We start from the raw sequence: 19543 nt of genomic DNA, 5'->3' as shown, positions 1-19543 counted from the left end.
TCAGGGTGACCTAGATGGGATGTAGCAGTATATTCAGGGTGTCCTAGCACAAATGCCACAGCACCTTCTGGGTGTCCTAGAGGTTGATGCAGCATTGTCTACAGTGTGCCCCAAGGACAGCAGTATCTACAGGTTATCGAAAAGAGAATGCAGAGTTTCTAACGGATGTCCCAATTGGGATGCAGGTGACTAGAGGTGATGGAGCAGTATCTACAGCGAGTCCAAGAGGGGTAGCACCAGTATCGACAAGGTACCCCAGAGAGAATGAAGCAGGATCTACAGGTGTTCCAGAGAGGACGCAACAGTACCCAAAAAGTGTCCCAGAGAGGATGCAGCAGTGTCCATAGGGAGTCCCAGAGATGATGCAGTTTTAACTATAGGGAGTCAAAGAGAGAATGCAACAGTATCCATAGGGTGTCCCAAAGGGGATACAGCAGTACCTACAGTGAGTCCCAGAATGCAGGCAGCAGTATCCAAATGGTATTACGGAGAGGATGCAGCAGTATCTACAGGGTGTCTCAGAGAGAATGTAGCAGCATATGCAGGGTACCCCAGAGACAACTCCACAGTTTCTACAGGGTATCACAGATAGGATGCAACAATATTTTCAGGATGCCCCAGAGACGATATAGCAGTATAAACAGGGTGCCTCAGAGGGGATGCAGCAGAAGGTACAGGGACCCACAGGAAGGTTGGAGTAGTATCTGCAGGATGTCGCAGAAGGAATGCATGATGTCCCAGAGAATATGCAGGAGAATCTGTAGGGTGTCCCAGAGGGGATGCAGCAATATCTACAGGGCATTGCAGCGAGGATGCAACAGTATCCACATTGTGTCTGCAGAAGGCTTGCCACAGTATCTACAGGGCATCACAGAAAGGAGACCGCATTACGTATAGGGTGTCCCAGAGCAGATGCAGCAGAATCTACATTTTGTCAGAGACAGATCCAGTAATATCTACCGGGTGTCCAAGAATGCACGCAGCAGTATCTACAGGGCGTCCGATAGGGAATGCAGCAGCATCTCGAGGATTTCAAATGGAGGATAGAGCATTATCTACAGGGTATCACAGAAGGGACGCATCAGTGTCCGCATATGTCCCTGGGAGGGTCTCTCATTATTCATAGCCTGTCAAGGTTAACACCCACAGTCTTTCCACGGAGACCAGTGGGACTATTTGAATTTGAATGAAAAATCCGGCCAGTATCGGACAGGATAATGTGTAGTGTGTGTCATCATTTGCACATTGCCTTGTCTATGTTTCTATTGTCACGGGTCGTTCGTATATAAATGTGCAACAGACATCTACAGAGAGGCCGCAGTGAGTCTCCAAGTGAGTGTGTCCTTGTTAACATGGTTCTGCAGGATATAGTGTGACAGACATCCACAGGCAGACTCATAGTCAGTGTGTCCCTGTTAAAATGGGTTTAGCGGTTGTAGCGTGTCAGGGTGTAACAGAAATCCACAGAGACTCGTTAGTCTCTCAGTGAGTGTTTCCATGCTTACATGAGTCAGGAAGATCACGAGCAACTGCTTTTTTATCGGATGGATTTTTCAGGCAGTTTGTTTTGACTCAGACGGTCAGAGGGAGGGTTCCACTGCGTGTTGAGCGTTCTCGGGGTGAGAAGAGTATTTGACGGGATTCTCTGGGAGTGGATCAGTATTTATAGGAATTTTTGGCAACTTATCAGTATTTATTGGGTGTGCTGAGTTGCAATGTCCTAATTGGTGTGTCTCCACAGGAATTCTGTCAGGATTTCTGGATCGTCCCAAGTATGTAGTGCATTCATGGGATATTTATCTGTGACCCCGGGGATTGTGTCAGCTTTTATAGTGACTCCCTACATTGGGGAAATGCATGGCGGATTTACTGTGATGCAGATAAACGTGATTTTATCTACTTTGATCCCAATAATAGGAAGCCAGTTTCTTGGAAACGGAATGTCGGCTTTCACAGTGAGAGTGTTCAGATACAGTAGCACGGATGCCTTGATGCAATTGTACAGGGCATTAGTGAGTACCCTAGAGTATTATGTGCAGCGTCTATCTCCTTTATCTCGGGAAGGATGTTCTGGCTGCAAAGGGAGTGTAACAAAGGAATATCAGACTGATTCCTGGGATGGCAGGAATGACGTATGAAGAGAGATGAGATTAGTACGGACGATATTCACTGGAGTTCAGAAGAATGACGGGGAAGGGGATCTCAGTGCCTACAAACGTGTAACACGCAACACACTGCAAGGATGTTCCTGATGTTCGTGTTTTCGTAAGTCGGGATCACAGTTTTAGAATCAAATGTGAGTCATTCAGGACTGAGATGAAGAGAAACATTCTCACCCAGGGAATGGTGAAGCCGAGCTGGATAACTAACGACGCTTTAATTGAATGACTGAGCTGATTTGAGGGGCTGTAGGACCTTCTCCTGCTCCTGTTTGTTGTGTTTCTTTATTCCTCTTAGATGGTTACATGTGGTCAATTAGTCACTAAGAATGTGGTTGCATTTCACATCATTTTGATTTGATATTATCCATCCCTTCTGAAAATGTGATACAATGTTATGGGAAATCAAAAACAGAGGAACTACATAACATACTCAGCATGTCTCACCATCAGGTCACCTTTGCAGAGAGAAACTCTGTGATTGTTTGAGTTGGTGATAACTTCAAGACTCAGCCTGCGATTGGATGTGCATTTTTAATCAATATTCATCGTGTGAACACTTTATGAATTATGTGTTTTTTACACATATATTCTCACTCTTATGCACCCCAAGGTATGGCGGACGATGCATATCGAAAGCTGGTTTTGGTTTTCGGACGTCAATCATCTCACCTCCAAGCCATCTCTGCAAGAGCTGCTCTGGGTAAGGAATTAATCAACATGCTCAGAGATGTTATGGTGCATAACTGCTGCAGGTGAGACTTCAACACAATAGGTGCCTCAAAGTTGCTGTCAAGGTTGCTACAGCCAGGGTGGTTAAGAAGGTGTGTGGAGTGTTGGCTATCATTAAAAAACGGAGATTGAGTTTAAGAGCCCAGACTGTGTGCTGCGGCTCCATAAAGCATTGGTCAGACCACACTTGGAATGTAGTGTTTAGTTTATCATAGGAAGGATGTGGGACCCATAGAGAGGCTGCAGGTAAGATTTATCAGGATGATGCATCGACTGGAGGGCACGTCTTATGAAGAAGGTTTGATGAAACCAGGGCTTTTCTTATTCGAGTGAAGAAAGACAAGCAATTACTTGATGGAGGTCTTCAAGTTAATGAGAGGCATCGATAGGTTAGGAAGTGGGAGACGTTTTCTCAGCACAGAAATTGTTACAGCGAGGGAGTGTAATTTGGAGTAAAGTTTAAGGGGAATGTCGTGGGTAGATTCTTTGCACAGAGAGTGTTGGGTGCATGAAACGCACTGCCAGCGGTGGTCGCAGAGTAAGATGCTTTAGGAATATTTAAGCGACCGTTGGATACACACATGATTGACAACAAATGAAGGGTATTTGGGCTGAATTGATCTTAGACAAGGATGAAAGTTTGGCACAGTATCGAGGGCAGAAATGCCTGTATTGTGCTGTATTTTTCTATGCTCGTTGTACTTCCTGGACAAAAGGTAGAGACACTATCACTGTATCTCAAGAACCCTAATGCACAAGTGTCATCTCCCAGGCCCAACCATTTTTAGTTGTTTTGTCAATGATCTTTCTTCCATGAAAAGGTAAAAGTGAGAATGTTCACCTTCTGTTTACGCAATGTTCAGCCCCATTCGTGACTCTTCAGATCCTTAAGCAGATGCATGTCAATTGCAACAAGACCTAAATAATATCCGGATTAGAGTGTTGCTGGAATAGCACAGGAGGTCAGGCAGCATCGGAGAAGCAGGAAAATAGAAGTTTCGGGCAATAGCCCTCAATCACGAAAGGAGGTAGGGAGCCTCCGTGGTGGTATGATAAATTGGAGGGAGGGAGGACTCGGGAGAAGGTAACTAAGAGTGCGATAGGTAGATGGAGGTGGTGATGAAAATGATAGGTCAGAGAGGAGGGTGGAGCGGATAGATGGGAAGGAAGATTGCCAGGTAGGACAGGTTATGAGGGTGGTTCTGAACTGGTTGGTTGTAACTGGGGTAAGGAAGTGGAGTGGAAAAGAAGAAATTGGTGATGTCCACATTGATGCCCTGTGGTTGAAGTGTTCCAAGATGGAAGATGAGGAGTTCTTACTCCAGGTGTTGGGTGGTAAAGGGGTGGATGTAGAGGAGGTCCAGGGCCTGCATGTTCTTGGCACAGTCGAAACTGGGCATTGAAATGTTCGTTCACGGGGCGCTAAAGTTCATTGTTGCGGGCGTCGCGGAGATGTTTGATAAAGCGCTCTGTGAGAAGGCGTCCAGTCTCCCCAATGAAACGAAGACGGCATTGGGAGCAGCGGACACAATAAATGACATTTGTGGGTTTCCAGGTCAAAATTCTATGGATGTGGGAGGCTACTTTTGGGCCTTCAATGGAGGTGAGGGGGAGGTGTGGGTGCAGGTTTTGCAAGTTCTGCTGTGGCAGGGGAAGGTGCCAGGAGGAATTGTGGTTTGTTGGGGGCTTGGACCTGACCAGGCAGTCCCGGAGGGAACGGTCTTTGCGGAAAGCAGATAGGTGTGTAATGAGGGAAATATATCCCTGGTGGTGGAATCCATTTGTAGATGGTGGAAATGTCGGCGGATGATATGATTTATGCAGTGGTTAACACAGTGGAGCGTGAGGACCGGGGGGTTCTGTCCTTTGTGTCCTCACCCCTAGCCATTTTCTGTAAAGACAGCTAACTCTGTGAGTACCTGGTCAGGTGCACGCCGACCAGCAACCAACCCTCCCCTACTGGCACTTTCACATGCCACCAAAGGAATTGCAAAACCTGCGCTAACACCCTCCCCCTCAGTTCCATCCAAGGCCCCAAAGGAGCCTTCCACATCCATCAAATTGCACGTGCACATCCACAAATGCCATTTATTGCATCCATTGCTCCCAATGGGGTCTCCTTTACAGGGGAGACTGGATACCATCATGCAGAGCGCATTAAGGAACTGGGACACCCGCACCAATCAACCCCCACCCCCCCGCCCCGTGGCCTAATATTTTAATGCTCCCTCCCACTCTGCCGAAATTATGCAGGTCCTGGGCCTCCTCTATCACCACTCGCTAACTGCCCACGCCTGGACGAAGAATGCCTCACCTTCTGCCTCGGAACACTTCAACCCAAACACATCAATATGGACTTCACCAGTTTCCTCTTTTCCCCTCTCTCCACCTTAACCCAACTCCACGTTTCCAGCTCCGGACATTAATCATTACCTGTCCCACCTGCCAATCCCCCTTCCCACTGATCCGCTCCACCCTCCTCTCTGATCGATCAACTTCATCTCCACCTCTATCCACCTATTGTACTCTTAGCAAACTTCTCACCAGCCACACCCCCTCCAATTTACCTCTCCACCCCGGAGGCTCTCTGTCTCATTCCTGGTGAAGGACATTTACCCGAAACGTTGATTTTCCTGCTCTTGGGATGCTGCCTGACCTGCTGTAATTTTTTCAGCACCACTCGAATCTCGACTCTGTTCCCCAGCATCTCTTGCCCTCACTTTTGCCTAAATAATATCCAGGATGGTGACGAAAAGTGGCAAATAATATGTGTGCCACACAGATCCTAGGCAATGACCATATCCAACAACATGCAATCTAACTGCTGCCCCTTGGTATTTGTAACAATCATTGAATGTCTGACTAGGGATGCTGTTGTCCAGAAACCAAGCTGTAGAAGCCACAGAAGTACACTGGCTGCAAAATACCTCAGAGATAAGGAATCCTGAATGAAATAAATTACCACCTGAGCTCCAATGCCTGCTCACCATCTAAAAGGCAAATGTTCTCCATTTGCCTGGATGTGTACACCTCCAATAGCACTCAAGATGCCTGACACAATCGAGGAGAAAGCAGCTCGCTTGAATGGCACCACATCCTGAAACAACCTTTACCCTGTGCTAACTATATGATGCCATGCAGTCAGACAATGATGCTCCTACGATAGTGCCTTGCCACTCCCCGACATTTCCATCTCGAAAGAAAAGGGCAACAGATACATGGGGCCATTACCCGCTTAAAGTTTACCTTCCAAATATTCAGCATCCTGACATGGAAATATATCACTGTTTTGACTGAAATCGCTGAATCGAAATCCTGGCGTTCCCTCCCTAACTGCAGTAACAGACATCAGATAAACAGCAGTGGTTGAAGGTGGCAGCTCACCTTCATATACCTGAGTGCACTGAGGGATTGGCAATAAAATGCTGACCCAGACAGAGACACCCTCTTCTCTCAAGGGAACAATAAGATAAAAAATTCTGAAATTTTCTTGCTCTTGGTCGAGGACAAATGTGCCGTTCTCCTGTTTTAATGCAGGTTTTAGGTTAAGATTAGTTTATTCGACCATGAGGACAGACAAAAAAAAAATGTTTGTTCATGTTATCTTGAAGAATTGACACGTTACTGGAGTCTGGAGTCATACGCAGACCAGAACAAATGAGGAGAGCTAACTTCCCTCTTCCTCTGTGGGACTGTCTCTGTCTCTCTTTCTCACTCTCTCCCTCTGTCTGACTCTCTCTCTCTCTCCATCTCCCTCTGTATGTCACTATCTCCCTAATTCTCCCTCTGTCTAGCAATCTATCTCTGACTCCATCTGACTGACTCTTGGGAAATAAGGCAGGACATGTGACTGAGGTGTCAGTGGGGAAACACTTTGGGGTCAGTGACCATAATTCTATTCGTTTTAAATAGTGATGGAAAAGGATAGACCAGATCTAAAAGTTCAAGTTCTAAATTGGAGAAAGGCCTATTTTGACGGTATTAGGCATGAACTTTCAAAAGCTGATTGGAGGCAGATGTTCGCAGGTAAAGGGACGGTTGGAAAATTGGAAACCTTCAGAAATGAGATAACAAGAATCCAGAGAAATTATATTCCTGTCAGGGTGAAAGGGAAGGCTGGTTGACTAAAGAAATTGAGGAGTTGGTTAAGAAATAGAATTTAGAATATGTCAGGTACAGACAAGATAGATCGAGTGAATGCTGAGAAGAGTATAAAGAATGTAGGAGTATACATAAGAGGGAAATCAGGAGGGCAAAACGGGGACATGAGATAGCTTTGGCAAATAGAATTAAAGAGAATCCAAAGGGGCTTTACAAATATATTAAGGATAAAAGGGTAACTAGGGAGAGAATAGGGTCCCTCAAAGATCAGCAAGGCGGCCGTTCTGTGGAGCCACAGAAACTGGGGAGATATAAAATGAATATTTTGCATCAGTATTTACTGTGGAAATGGCCTTGGAAGATATAGACTGTGGGGAAATGATGGTGACATCTTCCAAAATGTCCAGGTGACAGAGGAGGAAGTGCTGGATGTCTTGAAACGGTTAAATGTGGATAAATCCCCAGGACCTGATCAGGTGTACCCGAGAACTCGATGGGAAGCTAGATAAGTGATTGCTGCGCCTCTTGCGGAGATATTTGCATCATCGATAGTCACAGGTGAGGTGGCAGAAGACTGGAGTTTGGCAAACGTGGTGCCACTGTTTAAGAAAGGTGGTAAGGACAAGCCAGGGAATTATAGACCAGTGAGCCTGACCTCGGTGGGCAAGTTGTTGGAGGGAATCCTGAGGGACAGGATGTACATGTATTTGGAAAGGCAAGGACTGATTCGGGATCATCGAAATGGCTTTGTGCGTGGGAAATCATGTCTCACAAACTTGATTGAATTTTCTGATCAAGTAACAAAGAAGATTGATGAGGGCAGAGCAATAGATGTGATCTATCTGGACTTCAGCAAGGCGTTTGACAAGGTTCCCCATGAGGGACTGATTAGCAAGGTTAGATCTCGTGGAATACAGGGAGAATTAGCCATTTGGATACAGAACTGGCTCAAAGGTAGAAGACAGAGGGTGGTGGTGGAGGGTTGATTTTCAGACTGGAGGCCTGTGACTCGTGGAGTGCCACAAGGATGGGTGCTGGACCCTCTACTTTCTGTCCTTTACATAAATGATTTGGATGTGAGCATAAGAGGTACAGTTAGTAAGGTTGCAGATGACACCAAAATTGGAGGTGTAGTGGACAGCGAAGAGGGTTACCTCAGATTACAACAGGATCTTGACCAGATGGGCCAATGGGCTGAGACGTGGCAGATGGAGTTTAATGCAGGTAAATGCTAGATGCTGCATTTTGGTAAGGAAATCTTACCAGGACTTATACACTTAATAGTAAGGTCCAAAGGAATGTTGCTGAACAAAGAGACCTTGGAGTGCAGGTTCATATCTCCTTGAAAGCCGAGTTGAAGGGAGATAGGATAGTGAAGGAATCGTTTGATATGCTTTCTTTTATTTGTCAGAGTATTGAGTACAAGAATTGGGAAGTCATGTTGCGGCTGTACAGGACATTAGTTAGGCCACTCAAAGTTTGTGAGAAGATTTCCAGCTCGGGTGCTCATTGTTGTATTCCGAATTCAACCAATAAGCAAATCTATCTGGACCCAATATACCGGCCACTGGAACGGACATCTGGAACTGACAACCGGAAGCGACAGATTCAAACCACTACGAATGCCAAAGGAAAGATCACAGAAGCGCTTCACAGGAGGCTCCCAAGCTCGAAGGATGTCACCTAGACGGGGATGAAACGTCTGCAACACAAATTCCCAGCTCAGCGAACAGAACCAATACAACGGTTCGGCCACTGTTAGAATATTGCATGCAATTCTGGTCTCCTTCCTATCGGAATGATGTTGTGAAACTTGAAAGGGTTCAGAAAAGATTTACAAGGATGTTGCCACAGTTGGAGGGTCTGACATACAGGGAGAGGCTGAACAGGCTGGGGCTGTTTTCCCTGAAGCATCAGAGGCTGAGGGGTGACCTTATAGAGGTTTACAAAATTATGAGGGGCATGGATAAAATAAATAGGCAAAGTCTTTTCACTGTGGTCGTGGAGTCTAGAACTAGTGGTCATAGGTTTAGGGTGAGAAGGGAACGATATGAAAGAGACCGAAGGGGCAACGTTTTCACACAGAGAGTGGTATGTGTATGGAATGAGCTGCCAGAGGATGTGGTGGAGGCTGGCACAATTGCAACATTTAAGAGGCAGTTGGATGGGTATATGACTAGGAAGGGTTTGGAGGGATATGGGCCCGGTGGTGGCAGGTGGGACTAGATTGGGTTGGGATATCTGGTCGGCAAGGATGGGTTGGACCGAATGGTGTGTTTCAATGCTGTTAATCTCTATGACTCTCTGACTCTATGACTATGTCTGACTCGTTTTTTCTTTCCCTTTCTCCACAGGTCGATCTGACTCTCATTCTCACCATCGCCCTCTGCCTGACTGTATCCATCCGTCTAACATTTTCTCTCTCCCCAGTATGTACGTCTCCCTCTCCTTTCTCTCTCTGTGTTTCTCTCTCTTCCCCTCACTCTGTCTGACTTACTCACTCACATAATTCCTGCCCTCTCTCTCTTTCATCCTCTCCCTCTCCTCTCTCTCTCTCTCTCCTGTCTCTCCTCTCTCTCACTCTCCTTCTGTCTGATTCCGCCCTCACTCGGACTGAATCTTTCTTTCTCTCCAACTCCCTCAACTGACTCTGTCTCTCTATAGCCCTCTCTTTCCTGCTTTCTGATTTCTCTCGACCTCACACTCTCTCTTGTCTGACTGACTCTCCCTCTCCCTCTCCCTGATTCACTCTCTCGACATCCCTTCCTCTCCATCTGTCTGACTTTCTCTCTCCACCCATTTCACGCTCTCCCTCCCTCCCCTACTCTATCTGACAATCCCTATCTCTTTATTCCTTCCCCTCTATCTGATTCACGATCTCTATTCCGTCTGTTTGACTTTGTCACTCTCCCTCTCTCTCTGTCTCTCCCTCTGTCCGACCGTTTCGTTCCCCTCCCTCCGGCTGACTTTGTCAATCATCCTGTTCCTCTTTTTGACACTCTATTTTCTCCCATTCTCCCTCTATTTGAATCGCTCTCCTTCTCTCTATCTTTCCATTCCTCTGGCCGACTCTTTCCCTCCCTCTCCATCTCTCTGTCTGACCTTCTATAGGTCTCTCCATCTCCCTCAGTCTGAATCTATCTCTGTCCCTCTCCTGTGTCCGAAACGCTACATCTTCCTCTCTACCTCCCTGTGACTCTCTCTGCATCTCGTTTTGACGGTTTCATTTTCTTTCTCCAACCTCCCTCTGTCTGAACCTCCCTTTCTCCACTCTCCCTCTGTCCGAATGATTGCCTCTCCCCTCCTTCTGTCTGACTGACTCTCTTTCTTTCCCATTCTCTCTGTCTGACTCTGGCTCTCTCGCTCCTCCCCCTCTGTCTGAACCTTGTTCTCTCTCTCTCCCTCTCCCTCGAACTGATTCTCGTTTCCTCCCGTCTCCCTCTGTTGGCATCTCCCTCTCCGCCCCTCTCTCTCTGTCTGAATTACTCCCTCTCCCTCTCCCTCGGATTGACTGTTGCTCCCTCTCCCTCAGTCTAACGCTTCCTCTACCTCTCCTTATCTGACTCTGTCTCTGTATTGCCCTCCCTCTCTCTGACTCTGTCTCACCCCCACTGTCGGACACACTCTCCCAAACTCGTCCTCTGTCTAATTCTCTCTATCTTCCCTCCCTCTATCTAACGATCTCAGTTTCTTCTTCTCCTTGTTTTAAACTTCCTCTATTCCCCCTTCTGAATCTCTCTCTTCCACGACCTCTGTGGGACTCTTTCTCTTTCTTCCTTTTAGACGCATAGGGTCATAGATATGTACAGCATGGAAATTGATCCTTCAGTCCAAACCGTCCGTGCCGACCAGATATCCCAACCCAATCTAGTCCCACCTGCCATCACCCGGCCCATATCCCTCCAAACCCTTCCTATTCATATACCCATCCAAATGCCTCTTAAAATGTTGCAATTGTACCAGCCTCCACCACATTCTCTGGCAGGTCATTCCATACAAGTAATACCCTCTGCGTGAAAACGTTGCCCCTGAGGTCTCTTTTATAACTTTTGCGTCTCACCCTAAAACCATGCCCTCTAGTTCTGGACTCTCCGACCCCAGGAAAAAGACTTTGTTTATTTATCCTATCCATGCCCCTCATAATTTTGTAAACCTCTATAAGGTCACCCCTCAGCCTCCGACGCTCCAGGGAAAACAGCCACAGCCTGGTCAGCCTCTCCCTATAGGTCAGATCCTCCAACCCTGGCATCATCCTTGTAAATCTTTTCGGAAACCTTTCGAGTTTCACAACATATTTCCGATAGGAAGGAGGTCCTAATTCTGACTCTCTCCCTCTCTCCCTCTTTCTGCCTCTCTCTCCCTCCCTCTCCCTGTCTGACTCTCTCTCTCTATTTCCCTCCCTCTATCTGACTCTCTCACCACCTTTGTCCGACACACTCTCCCAAACTCTCCCTCTGTATAATTCTCTCTGTCTTCCCTCCCTCTATCTAACTGTATCTCACTTCCTTCTTCTCCCTTTCTGACACCCCCGCTCTCTCTCTATCTGAATCTCTCTCTCCCACTACCTCTGGCTCTCTCTTTCTCTCTCACCCCCTCGGTTGATCTATTTCCATTTTCCCTCTTCCACTGACTCTCTCTCTCCCTCTGTCGGACTGTCTCTCTCTCTCTCTTCCACTGTCTGACTCCCAATCTCTTGCCCTCTCCCTCTGTCTGACTCTTTCTCTTTCTCCCTCTCCCTCTGACTCTCTCTCCCAGACTCCCACCGTCTGACTCTCTTTCTCTCCCTCTCCGTCTGTCTTCCACTCCCTCTCTCTGACTCTCTCTCTCGCCGCCTCTTTCACTCTTGATCTGTCTGATTTATCTTTCTCTCTCTTCCCTTCTCTCTGCTTAACTCTCTCCTTCTTCCTGACTCTTTCTCACTCTTCCTCCAACACTGACTCTCTCTGTCTCTTGCTCTCTCCCTCTGCCTGAAACTCTCGCTCATTCCCTCATCCTCAATTTGACTTTCTGTTGACTCTCCCTCTCCTGTCGCAATCTGTCTCTCTCCCGCTACTGATTCTCTCTCCCGCCCACTTCCTCTGCCCGACTCTCACTCTCCCTCTCCATCCGACTGACTCTCAACCACATTCCCTCTGCCTGATCCTCTACTACGCTCCCTCTCCCCTCTCTGTCTTTGCCTTCCAGTCCATCTTCCTGAAACTCTCCCTCCCCAATTGTCTGACTCTGCTATACTCCCTCTCCCTCTCTTTAATTTACTCGCCCTTTTTCTCTCCATGTGTCTGACATTCTCTCGCTCCCTCGCCCTTTGTTCGCCTTCCTCTGTCTCTCCTCCTCTGTGTGAAATTCTCTCACCACCTCTCTGTGACTCTCTCTTTCTCTATCCCTCTGCAGCGCTATTTCTCCATCTCTAGAACTCTACATTTGTCTGACTCTCGCTCTCTTCCCCAATCCTGCCCGATTATCTCTGTACACACTTCCTCTATCTGATTCTCTCTTTACATCTCACTTTTCATTTATCTGACCCTCTCTCTCTCCCTCTACTTGTACGTGACTCTTTCTCTCTACGTCTCTCTCTCTGTCTGCCTCTCTCTCGTCCTCTCCCTCGGTCTGAAACTCTCTCACCTTCCTCCCTCGGCCAGATTCGCTCTATCTGCCCTCCCTCTATCTGGCCCTCCCTCTCCCCCTTTCTCTGTCTGCCACTTTCTGCCACTCCCTCTCCCCGTCTGACCCTCTCGTTCCATCCTACATGTGAGACCCTTTCTCTCCCTCTCCCTTTATCTGAGCCTCCCTATATCTCTACCTCTCCCATTGCCTGACTCCCATTCTTCCTCTCTCTAACCCTGATTCTGTCTCTCCCTCATTCCCTCTCCATCTGTTTGACTCTCTCTTTCTCTCTGTCTCCCTTCTGACTCTCTCTTTTCCTCTTCCTCTCCTCTCCCACTTCCTCTCTCTGATACTCATTCTGACTCTCATTCTGACTCTCTCTCTCCTCCAATCCCTCTCTCCCTCAACCTCTGCCTTTGTCTGACTCTTTCTATCTCTCCCTCCCGTCTGGATCACTTCTTCCCCCTCCCTATATCTGACACGCTGTCAGCCCCTCTCCCTCTGGCTGGGTCCGTGTTTCTCCCTTTCCGTCAGTTTGACGCTTTCCCCCTCTCCCACTGTCTGCATCTCTTTCTCCATCTGTCGAACTCTCCTCCTTTCTCACTTTACTCCTTCTATCTGCCGAACTGTCTCCCGCTTCCTCTTCCTCTGTCTGCCTCTCTGACTGACTTCCTCTCTCTCCAACTCTCCTTCTCCCTTTGTCTGACGCTGTCTGACCATGTGTCACACTCCCTCTGTTTGTCTCTTTCTCTCCCCACACAGTCTCTCTCGACCCCCTTCTACTCTATCTCTACGCACCGTGCCACTCTCTCGGCCCCAGTCCTCCTTTGTCTCCTCCTACATTGTCTCCACCACACTTTCTCGCTCTGCCTCACCCCCTCCCTCTTGCTCTCTTCCCCGTCCCACACTTTCTCTCAGCAACCCATTCCTCTCTTTCTATCTCGACCTTCTCCCTCTCTGTATGTTTGTCTGTTCCCATCCCTCTCCATCTATCCCCCTCCCTCTCCTTCTATCTCCCCCGCTCTATCTCTCTCGAACCTCCTCCTCGCACACCACTCTGTCTAACTCCCATCGACTTTCTCTCTCGACACCTACCTCCCACTCTCTCCCTCGCTGGTGGTTGCGACCTCACAATTTCTCTCTCTGTCGCCTACCTCTCTCTCTCACTTTCGAGCTCCCTCACACTCTCCCTCTCCAAGAGCATTCTATATTCACCCTCTTTCTCTCATTCTCTCCCCTTCCTCTCTCTTTCTCTACCTCATCCCACACTATCTCTTGACCTCCTGCCGCCGACTCTCTCTCTCCAATCTCCTCACTCCCTTTCTCCAGCTCCTCCCACTGTCTCTGCCCTGCTTTCTCCCACACACTTTCCTGATTCATTCTCCCTGCCGCTCACCAGCTGCCCCTCACTGTCCCCAAACCACACCTAGCATCTCTCTTTTAAGTTCTCGCCCACGCTCTCTCTCTATCACCCCTCGAGACTCACTCTCTATCTCCATCACACTATCTTTACCCTGTCCCATTCTCCCTTTGTAACCCGTCCCACTTTCTCTCTCCAACATCCTCCCTCTCTCTCTCAAGCTCACCCCTAAGTCCCCTCTGCCCTCACCGGCTCTCACTCTATTCCTTCTCAAACTCTGTTTCTATCCTCCGACTAGTCTCTCTCTCTATTTCCCCATCAACTCTCTGTATCCTGATACCCATCCACCTCTCTCACTCTGAAACCCTCCAACTCTCTCTCGATCCCTCCCTCTCTGTGTCTCTGTCCATCATCCCACTACTCTCTCTGTATTCCTTTCCCTTTCGATCTCTCTCGAACCTCTCCATCTCTCTCTCTGTCATTTTTTCCTCCCCTCCCACTCTCTCTCGAAACTTCCCCCTCTCCAACCCTCTCCGACTCTCTCTGTCACTCCCACTCTCTGCCAATACACGTCACCTATTCTCTCTTTCTCTACTACCTCTATGTATTTCTCAGTCGCTCTTCCTACTCACACTCCCTCTTCACCCCTCCCACTCTATCTCTCATCTCTCCCGCTGTCTCACTCTCTCCAACTCCCTCGCACTTCCACTCTTTCAAGCTTAGTCCCACTCTCTCTCCACACCCAAGTCTCTCTCTCCATGCCGCTCCCACTCTGTCCCTCTTTAGCCCCTCACACTCTCTTTCTCTACATCTCAATCGTCTGCCTACTCTCTCTACACCTTCCAACTCTCCCCATCTCCACTCCCCCACTGTCACGGTAACCCTACAGCCATCCACATGTCTCTCTGTAACTCTGTCTCTCGTTTTCTATCTCGATATCTCTTTCTCTCTCCTTCCCATTCCCCGTCCATCTCTCTCTACCCCCTCACTCCCTTCTCTCCCCACTTTCTCTCTCTAACCCTGTCCTACTCTCTCTGTAGCATGCTCCCACTCTGGCTGTCTCTCTATATCCCCTTCCACTACCTCACTCTCTAATCACCCACTCTCATTCTCTATCTCTCCTTCTCTCTCCATCTCTCTGTCTCGCCCTCGCCTCTCTGTCCTACCTCCCAATATCACTCTCTTTGTAGCCTCCTCACACTCTCTGTCTCACCCAACTCACTGTCTCCCTGTATTATCCACGCACTGTCTCAGTCTCTTCCTGTCTCTACCCCCTCCCTTCCTCTGTCTCTCTATTCACCCATCCCCAGTCTCTGTCTCTAACTATAAGCCTGCCCACTCTCTCCTGATACCCGTCCTCGCTCTCGCTCTTTATCTACCCCCTACCTTTCTGTCTTTCTCTGTCTCACCACCCTCCCTCTCACACTCTCTTTCTCTACGTCCACTCCAACTCTCTCGCTCTTCCCATTTCGCACTCTTTCTCTCTGTATCTTCCTCACAATCTTCCTCGACAGATCTCGCTAAAACGTTTTATATCTATTCCCCCGACCCACACTCTTCCCTTTCCCGTCTCTACTCCGCTCAAATCTCTCATTCTCTCTCCACGCCTCAATCAAACTTTCTCTCTCTCTGTCTCTTCGCTACTCAAACACTGTCTCTCTCTGCCATTCTCCTTCTCTCTGTCTACACTTTCCTCACACTCTCTCTGTACCCTCTCAGTCTGTCTACCTATTACCGCTCTGACTATGTTATCCCCATAAACTATTTTTCTCTCGATAATTCTCTACTTCTCTTTCGACCGTCTACCATTCTCTCTCTCTATCCCACCCCCACTTTCTCCTTCGCTCTTTCAAACCCACTCCCATTGTCTCTCTGTCTATCACCTTCAATCTCTTTCACTTGACACCCCGCCTCACTCTGAGTGTCTATCTCTACCCCTTCCACTCTCTCGCTCCCTATACGAACACGCAATCTATCTCTCCATTCCCCACCCTGTTTGTGTTTGCCTCTCTCCAAATTCCCACTCTTTCTGAAAACATCTGTCACTCTTTCTCTCTCCCTTCAGATATGTCCCAATCTCTTTCTCTACCTCTTGCCACTCTGTTTTTCTCTCTCTCCAACACCTCTCCCAGTGTCTCCCCATGTATTCCCCCACTCTTTCTCTCCCTCGCTAACCCACCCCTATTTCTTGATATCTGCCTGCAACTATTTTCCTCTCTCTCTCCAAACCCCACTCTCTGTGACTCTCTTTCTTTAATCTCCCACTCTATCTCTGTACTACTCCCTCTCGATCTCTCTCAATCCCTTTCCCTCTCTCTCTCTTCTCGACTTTTCTCTCTCTCCCCTCCTCTCACTCTCTCTGTCTCTGCATCCTTTCCACTGTCTCTCTACACCCTCCCCTTACGATCTCTTTACACCCCTCCCATTCTTCCTCTCTATTCCCACCCCGACAATCTCTGTCTCGATGTTCCCTCGCTCTCGCTCCCTCATGTAACCCTCCCATGCTCTCTGTCATGACCCTCCTCTCTCGTTGCTCTCTGTCCCCTCTTCCACTCTTCTCGCTAACACATTCCCCTTCTCTCTTAATACTTCTCTAGATATCTCTCGAAACTCCCGTCTCAATCTTTCTCTTTAGCAACTTCCCACTCTCTCTCCAAACACCATTCACTCTTTCGAAGTCGATCCCATTCTGTCTCCATACTCCCCACTCTCTCTGCCTCTCTCTCTCGACCGCCCCACCCCTTCGCGCTGTCTCACACTCTCAGTTCTCTGCCAATTTCTCCCTCTACCCCACTCCCACACTCTCTTGATACACCTAGCCCACTCCCACTTCCTCACCTTTTTCACAGACCTCTCCCCATTCTCTCTCCCTAACTGCTCCCTCTCTACCTTCCTTCCAATCTCTCCTTCAATCCCACCCCACTCTCTATGAATCCCTCCCTACCCGTCCCACAAACACTCTCTCTTTCTTTCTCTACCCCACTCAATCCAACTTCTCTCCATTTCTCCGAACCACTACCACTCTCCATCCCCACTCCCACACTCTGTCTCTCTACCCTCGCTTTCTCTCTACCACTCCCCCACACCTTCTCTCACTATCTCTTTACTCTCCCTCTCACTCTATACAGCCCACCCACAGAATTACTTTCTCTATTCCCCCATCCACTCTCTCTTTCCCTCTCTCTACCCCACTCACAATCTTGCTCTCTCTCTCTCCGACTCTCCCATACCCTCTCTGCCATTCTCCCATTCTCTCAGTCTCCATTACCTCCACACAATCGCACCGCGCACTTCTCTCACTCTCTCTATATTTATTTCTCCTGGTCTCATTGTGTTCCGTCCCACACTCTCTCTGGATACTTCTCATCCTACGTCTCTCTCCCTCTAACCCCTCCCACTTAATCTCTCACTACACCACTCCCAACCCCTTCGCCTCTCTCAACCCCCTGCAACTCTACCTTTCCATCGAGGACCTTCCCATCTCTCTTTCTCTCTCACGTCACCCCTCCCTCTGTGTGTCTCTCTCTCTCACTTCCACTTCTGACCCTGTCATGCACTAACTCCGTCCCACTTTTTATCACCCTCTACCTCCAGCTCATTCCCACTCATTCGCTGTCTACCTGCCTTCTAATCTCTTTCTTTCTCTCCAACATTTCTTCCAGTCTCTCTCTATTCCCCTCCCACTCTCGCGCCGTATCGCCATTCCTCTCTCTCGCTCTGTCTCTGTGTCCCTCGGCCGCTGACCAATTCCCTCTCTGTCTCTCATGCCCTCCCAACTCCCACACTCTCTCTATACCGCCCCTCTCTAACTTTCTGGAACCTCTTCCTTTCTCCATCCCTCATGCTCTCTCTACCTTCTTCCCACTCTCTGTCTCTGCATCCGTCCCTCTCTCAGTCTGCATCATTCTCATAATCTTTCTCTACATTCCTCCCATTCTCACTCTCTATCAACTACATCCCCACTCTCTCTCTCTCTCTCTCTCTGCTTACCGTCTTCTCTCTGTCGCTTTCTGTAACTCTCCCAACCATAGAATTTACGACATAGAACATTACAGCGCAGTGCTGGCCCTTCGACCCTCAATGTTGCGCCAACTTGTGAAAACAATCTGATGCCCACCTAACCTGTAGCATTCCACAATTATTCACATGTATGTTCAATGCCAATTACAAACACTTAATGTCTACTAGTATTACAGGCAGGCCGTTCCATGCCCCAACTACGCTCTGAGTGAAGACATTTCCCATAATATCTGTCCTAAATCCATCACCCCTCAAATTAAAGCTATGTGCCCTCGTGTTAGCCTTCAGCATCCGATGAAAGACGGTCTCGCTTTCTGCCCCATTTAGCCCTCTGATTATCTCATACGTCTCGATCAAGACCCCTCTCAGATTCTCCAACAAATAGCAACCTCACTTCCCTCAGCCTTTCCGCATAAGTCCTCCTTTCTGTTCCAGGTTCCATCCAAGTTAATCTCCTCTGAACCCTTTCGAAGCTTCCACATCCTTCCTGTAACTCGGTGACCAAAACGGCACACAATGCTCCAGGTGCCGTCTTACCAGTGTCATGTACAGTTGAATCATGACCTTGTAGCGCCGAAATTCAAGCCCCCCCCTCCAATAGAAGCTAATACACGACATGGCTTCTTAAAAACCCTATCAACCCATTCATAAATTTCAGGGAGTTATGCACCAGGAAACCGAGATATCTCTGTTCATCTACCCTGTCAAGAAATTTACCAGGAGCCGAGTAGAATGATCTCTAGTTATTTCTGCTGAAGTGAACTACCTCATACCTTTCCGCATTATCTCCATTTGCTTCTTCATAGCGCAGCTTCTCATCTTATGGATGTACCTATGTGACAAACAACATCCATAACCCTGCCTACCTTTGTGTCTTCAGCAAATTTACTATCCCATCCTTCTTGGCCCACGTACAGATCATTTATAAAAATGATACACAGCAATGGCCCTGTAACAGATCCTTGCGGCCCACCACTGCTAACAGAGCTCCGGGATGAACTATCCCATCAACCACCATCCTTTTTTTTCTTTCATCTAACCAATTTCTGATCCACACCGCTAAATCACCTGCAATTCCAAACCTCCATATTTTGCGCAATAGCCTATCATGTGGTTTCTTAGCAAACGCCTCAGAGAAGTTCGTATAGAACACAGCAATTGCTTTACCTTCACTCACCTGTTTTGTCACCTTCTCGAAGAACTTAATAAGGTTAGTGAGGCACCTCCTACCCTTCACAAAACCCGTTTGACTATCCCTAATGAAATTATTCCTTTCTAGAAGTTTACAAATCCTATCAATTATGAACTCTTCGAACATCTTTCTCACATCTGAAGTACGGCTCTCTGGCCTATAATAACCAGAGCTGTCTAATTCCCATTCTTAAACAAAGGAACAATATTTGTTCTCCTCCAGTCTTCTGGCACGAATCCTGTCAACAATGATGACCTAAAGATCAAAGCCAATGGCTCTGCAATGTATTCACTGGCTTCCCATAGAATCCGAAGATAAATCCATAACATCCCAGGGGTCTTTTCTATTTTCTGATCTTCTAAAATTACTTAAAAT

This window comes from Chiloscyllium punctatum, chromosome 13 (genome assembly GCF_047496795.1).
Source record: "Chiloscyllium punctatum isolate Juve2018m chromosome 13, sChiPun1.3, whole genome shotgun sequence".
NCBI classification, from domain to species: Eukaryota; Metazoa; Chordata; class Chondrichthyes; order Orectolobiformes; family Hemiscylliidae; genus Chiloscyllium; species Chiloscyllium punctatum.
This window is presented reverse-complemented; position numbering follows the sequence as displayed.